This window comes from Maylandia zebra, linkage group LG9 (assembly GCF_041146795.1).
Source record: "Maylandia zebra isolate NMK-2024a linkage group LG9, Mzebra_GT3a, whole genome shotgun sequence".
Classification (NCBI taxonomy): domain Eukaryota; kingdom Metazoa; phylum Chordata; class Actinopteri; order Cichliformes; family Cichlidae; genus Maylandia; species Maylandia zebra.
The window spans coordinates 4,627,514-4,634,159 of record NC_135175.1 but is presented as its reverse complement, the minus strand read 5'-3'; positions in this window follow the sequence as shown (position 1 = coordinate 4,634,159).

Genomic DNA, 6,646 nt, shown 5'->3' with positions numbered 1-6,646 from the left:
TTGTGCCGCCAGCTTGCCTTAGTCAACCCTTAGCTTTTACTCTTGACTGTTTTTTCTTTATGTATTAATTGTTTGCCCAGTGGTCTGTTGAACAGCCCTGTCGGTTTTCTGTTTAAAGTTTGAAATAAAACCTTTCATTTTACTCAGTTTTCGCGTGGGGGCTTGTGTATGTTACTCCCCTCCTGTCGCCTAGCAGAAGGGGTCGTAACACCATTTAAATGTCACAGCAGAAATCAGGTCTTATCATATTAGGAACCTTCTACTCATTTTCCAACTGTGGCAAGCTGCTACTAATTTTAGCGTTAGTTTCTTGTTTTAACTCATAGCGTTGGCACCTGGCATGGTCTGCTGTGTTACAACCAAGGTAATGGCAGCATGTCGACCCTTGAACACCCTCCAGATCACCAGTCTCTGCCGAACTTTAGTGCCAGTATCAGACGTGCTATTGCCATTTGATTGTGTGATTAGATATTTGAAACATGTATGAACATGAGGACAACCAGAATAGACGAGCTTTATTTAGTACTAAATGCCTGTAGTTTCGATTCTCCAACTATAATTAGAATGTGAGTTCTGGAGTTATTCTGTTTGAAAGCAAAGAGGCAGAATACACAACAGAAAAACACTATTTTTATTATTTGAATGAATAAGCACTCAACTCACGATAGGATCAGGCTTTATTATATTTCTGTGTTAGATGGAGATGTTGGAAACCAAGATGCGATACCAACACAGTAAGTCATAGTTAGACACTCACGTACTCACACAGAGATGAATATAAATACTTAATTGTCTGGATCTGATGAAACTATTACTCACATCACTGTAATCAGTTCATTACAGTCATGATCAGATTGTTAAGCTGTGTCAAAAATGATGATCTCAAACCTAAAGTCAACTGTGAGGTAGACTGGTGCACACTATAACTCAGCTTCTAGACAGGGAAAGAAACATATTACTGTCCTTTTCAGCCAGACCTATTCAGCCTGTCCTCCATCCTGCCATATGACATCCATTACAATACTACTCAATGACATTCACAAAGTGGCAATAAAAGATTCTCCCAATGTCAGCCCTTCTATCGTTGCAATGAAGTGAATGATTAAAAGGCATAAAGACCGGGAGCAATAGGCCGTGCTTGAGGTGACGGGCGGCCTGAAAGTGAGGGGGAGTTCTTCAAGTAGCCATTTGTTGCCGGGCCACAAAATGACGGTGCCAATTATATTTCATCAGCCTGTGTGTAAAGCAGTGGCTTGGCAAAGCGCAGAAGAAAAACGAACCCTGCTCCTATCGCTTTAATTAAGTGTTACAAACAAATCACAAGATCTGGAATGGCTCTCACATGCGATATGAGCTTCATCTGTAAAAAGCTGCTTCTCATCTCTGCTCACTTTATAGAAATGACATGCTTCTCATTTCCACTTAGAAAATCTTCCACTCTTCTGTCTTTTTCAATTTAGTATGTTTACAAGGAATTTAACATCTCATAAATGCTTAAAAACTGCAAGCTGATATTTTGTGAATTGAAGCCTGAAGGCCTCCATTAGCTTTAAAAAAGTTAGGCTACTGTGCAACCGTTTCATAAAGCAAATATTTTAGATGATTAATTATATTTTTAAAGGTAAGTTTTTGGTTGTTAATGAGAGAATCGTAATTTTAGCCAATCCAAAAACAGTTATGCGCGTTTGGGATCTTTGTCCTGTTGGAACATTCAACCGAGTCCCATTTTCAACCATCTAGCTGTTGATTTGAGGTCATGTTGAAGAATTTGGAGGTAGTCCTCCTTCTTCATTATTTCATTCACGTTGTCTAATGTATCAAAATCACGGGCAACAAAACAGCCCCATGTGTTAGTTAGTATAGTGATCTCAAGCCTCTGTGGCTCCTGGTTGTTCCTGAACATTTAAAAACATTTCTAATTTTAAGCCCACAGTTCTCCTTAAAGCTTCGCCCCATTGTTTTGAGAACTGTTCATTGCAACAAGTGCGGTCAAAGCAATCCTTTTTATTCTACTTAAAAGAAAAGAACAGTTATAAAAAGATCACTAATAAGTTGTAAATAGGAATTGTTCTTAAAAAGTTAAAAGGCACTATAAAATCCTCAGCACCATTTATGAAAATATTTGAGTGTATGTATATATTTTTGTCTGTAAGTATAGTTTTGATGCTGTGTGGATGATAGAATATCAAAAATAAATAAAAACATACTGATGCATGTAAACTTCAAACAAAAACCTATAAATCTTTTGTTGTTGTTCTGTCCTGTCTGGCACTTTTCTCTCACATATGAAGCTCTGATCTGTCACAGATGCTTTATTTGTATTGTCTGGATGTAAATCTCATAAAATATCTTGCAGACAGTTAAAATAACATGAAAATGATACAAGGTGAGCAAACCTGCAATAAACCCTTCCTGACCTAAAAGATGACATTTTATCAATACACATTTTAAACAGGCATAAACATCCACGTCTGCCTTTTATACAAAATTAATCAAAGCACAATACTTCTATGGTGAATTTTAGGAACAAACTGAAACCCAGAACAGGTGTTGTTTTTTGAGTTCATGGGCATATAGTCCATGTTCTCCCTGCTCTTGTTCAAAGTTTGTTTTATTTGCTGAAATTATTTGCTGTTAATTTCAGCCGAAACTCTGGAGGTCAAGGGATGGTATTAGGGACAGCCTTAGTCTCTAGGGATGCTTTTTATTTCCACTTGAGAGACTTAAATAGGTCACTTCTGAGGGTGTTTGTTTGTTAATCTGTAACACTTCATAAGAAACTGCCCCACACTTGTTTTTTTTCCTTTCTCCTAAACTTTCATGAAGTTCTCCAGCTGACTTGTCAGTAAAAGGTTCAGGGTCTGTGATGTAAGCAGTTCAGGTCGATACCTTTCATCTCTCATTATATGGATATTCTGGCAAAGGATGGCAGCCACTCAAGTAAACAGTAAAAAATACCTCAGGAGTGTGAGTTAAATGTCATGTTTGCTGTAACAGTTTCCTTTAGGAATTTGTTTTTTGAGTATTAGCTTTTTTCCCCCATGCTTTCATTTTTTGTTATTAAGTTAAGATTAATTAATTTGCAGTGAATGTTTGCCTGTCTTCTCTGCTGGTTTGTTAATTCAGGGTGAAGATAGTTCAATCAGTATTGAGTAACTCCAATAAGCTGTTCTGTAAGTGAACACTGAGTTGCCCAAGTTACAGCTGAACCTATTTGCTGGATGAGAAAGCACTTCTCCACCACTAGGAATGTATTTTCATATTGTAACTTCCATTTGTTAGGGGAAGTTCTTGAAAATTGTTTTATATGGAAGAAAATAAAATGAGCCTTATGAGACTGCAAAAAAAAGGACCTTAAACATGCCAATGCCTTCTGTTTTTTATCATCTCTTACTGGCACTGCACTAATTCTATTAGAACTATTTCTACCCACAACTTAATAATCACATGCATCTCGGAAGTCCTGCCAAACACTAGCAATAACAACACTAGCAATAACAAGGGCTCATTGAGACGGACTGAAGATATTCTACTGAGGATATAGATTATTAGGAGCTGGTGGGCATGTGTGTTGTGTTCTTGGGTTTTGTTTCCCCTTTTCGGCACAGGTGATGGCACACCTGCGGCGCATCAGACGTCATCAGATGGAGCATTTAAAGAGCTGTGCGACAGACGTCTGGTGTCGGAGTATTGTCGCTTCCACAAGTGGTAACGTGATTTGCAGAACGAGTCTCCAGATTAACGCTACTGAACTCTATGTTCAAGATCCGTCTCCCTGCCTGTTTTTCCTCTGCACTAACCTCACCGCCTGCTCGCCTGCAATTCTCGGATCGGTGACGGAGATTTACCTCGCGCCTGCATGTGACCACTGCCGACACCGGTATTTTCTGTGTTTCAAGTAAGCTCTCCAACTCTTCCCATTTACCTAAATGTAACTCTCGACTTTCGGTGCTATCCCCTACCTCTGTTTGTCCCTCATCCTCAGGTCGCTCCGGTGCGCCACCTATCCTCCCGCATACCTCGGCTCTGTTCCATCCCCTCGGCTCCATCTCCTCACACGTTTATCCAATCACTGTACATAGCCTCGTTCCTTGTAAATATCCCCTATCACTGTAAATAAAACGGCATTCACCGCAATCCCGAGCCCGTGTGTGTTTCTGCTACTAAATCCACCTGTTAGAGACACCTAACAGCGTATAGTATTTACATTTTAGGGACTTAGCATGATTAGCATGACAGACAAACCAACACTGGCTCTGCTTTAACTGCTCTGAGATCAGTCATGAACTCTGTCTTGAAACAGAACTAGCATTAGCAAATCAATTTTTGGATTTTCTTCTGTGATTTATCATTGCAACTGATACGTTGTCTCTTACTGACCAACTCCACCAACATGTGATGTAGAGAAGGTGGGGTGAAAACGTTTTTAAGCCTCTCAGGCTCAAAATTAAGTTTTTGTTGCTAATGCACAAAAGAATACCTGCAGTGGTACTTCTGAGTAAAAAAAAACTCTTAAAATATGTATGTGGGGTTGCAAATCTGCAACGCCTGCCTTGAGAGGGCTAATTAAACCTTCGTTAGCAAGGAAACCATTCATGATGAAGCAGAGATAAGCACTCAAGTCAAATAGACAACAAGTTTAAAGTCAGTCCAGTAGAACAAGCGCAGGTTCAGCCAAAACTTTCAGGTTAGCAAATCACCTGGTGGACCAAATGTACGAACACATGGCCTTTGAAGAGATTTGACTTGAAGTAAATATTTAGTGCACAACTCATAATATTTTACAATTGTTCTTCAGGATCATTGCGTGCCTTTCTGTAAAAGTCACTGGTGGCTTAAGGTAGTGCAAAGCGCACATGCAAAAATCTTGGCTGAGTTTTCTTTCTGGGTTCAGATGGCAGTAGCTTGTGAACGCTTCATGCTATGCACCGAATATCCCCGTAAAGTGCAGCTTCTCTGCTTTTCGAAGCAGTTTGCATTTTCTCTCTAACATGAATGATGATGGTGTTACAGTCGTTTAAAGAGCTCCTGTAAAGACGAGCCCACCATCAATAAAGGGCTAATAGAGAGAGAGAGAGAGTGGATAATGATTCTCTGTTAAGGTGTTCCCACATGTCAAGGTCTTTCTTTTCAGTGTGAGAACAGAGATGTCAGAGAATTTGTTTGAGTTAACCTTTTGGTTCATTTGTGAGACGGTCTGTTTTACAAGTTGATTCGCTGATATCAAAACAGATTTTAGATGCTGTCTGACATAACCACACAACCAGTATTTTTAATTGACTTATGAGTCATCTACATCACAAGGACCCATCACTGATAAAGGCAAAAGCAGTGCCGCAAACTAAAAAGGTGAAGTTTTAAAATAACAAGCTTCACCTGCCTCTGCAAATTAGTTCACGATGCTGTGAATCTCATCATAGCTTGATATTATAGTTTCAGTGCACCTGTGCTGGAGTCACCTCTACTGATGGCCTCTGACAGATGCCAGTGGCTGTTCCACATCTGCATGTATCAGGTTTCTTTTTCAAATAACTTATTTATTAAAAAAAAAAAAAAAGATAATTTCATGCTGGCACTAGAATAATGATGTTAGGAATTAGTTAAAGATCTACCTTATAATACTGCATCATTAAGGCAGAAGAGATATTATAATATCCAATAGGTCTGAATAGGAAATTGAATTTCCCTAACCAGTGGCGATCTGTAGCATTAAATGCTCGCATATTTTTAGCTGTATCTTCCCAGGATGTGAGGAGGTTCATTTCTCATACATCTTAAATAAACTTTGAAGCAAGGCGCTCAAAGCAGAAGCCATTTCCAGCCTAAAAGAAAAGCCTTTATTTCTGTTTTTTTGTGTTTGTTGCTGCTGAATCCCAGCAGAAATATGCTTTTCATTTTAAATTTATGAAGCTGCAACCTAAGCAGAGCAGTGGAAAAACACTCTGACCCTTTTTGACCTACAATTACACTGAAAAACAAGCTTTTTCTTCAAAACAGTTTTCCCCAAACTGGAGTCTTGTTTCTCAGCGCTGTATTCTGTTGGTATTCTCCAGCTGCAGAAATTGTCAAGAGTATAATTTATTCCTCCTGTTTTCTAAAATATCAATGATTGTGTCATTTCACTGAAGTGCCATTGAAGTAACCAGTACATGTGTCATTAGAACCTGTTTTGTGCACTAAAAAAATTCACTCAGGTAATTAGAAGACTCCCTGTTTTGAATGGTGGAGCTCACACAGTATTCAAAGGTCCAAAGAGGTTTTTATAATTTTTTTATTGACATTACTCATCAAAATATCTTATCCCAATTATCTTTTAATTCCCGATGTAATTAAGTCTAATCAGCATGTTAGTGTGTATCACTGTTGAACAAGTTTGTTTGTTTGCTGCAGCCTGGTGTGGTGATGGCATACACATACAGGAAGAAGACACCCCACAGTCCGGTTAAACCCTCAACACACCCTTTGTTCTTCTTATTCCTGTGACATGTTCACGATACAGGTGTAAATAAAGTTGTGGTTAATGTAAGTGATGTACAAAAACTTTAAAACTTTGATCAAATTTGACATTATTTCACAATAATGTTATTTGATTGAATAATGTCTATTTAATTCATTTAAACTGTTAAATTCTAGTTTTATGCTGTAA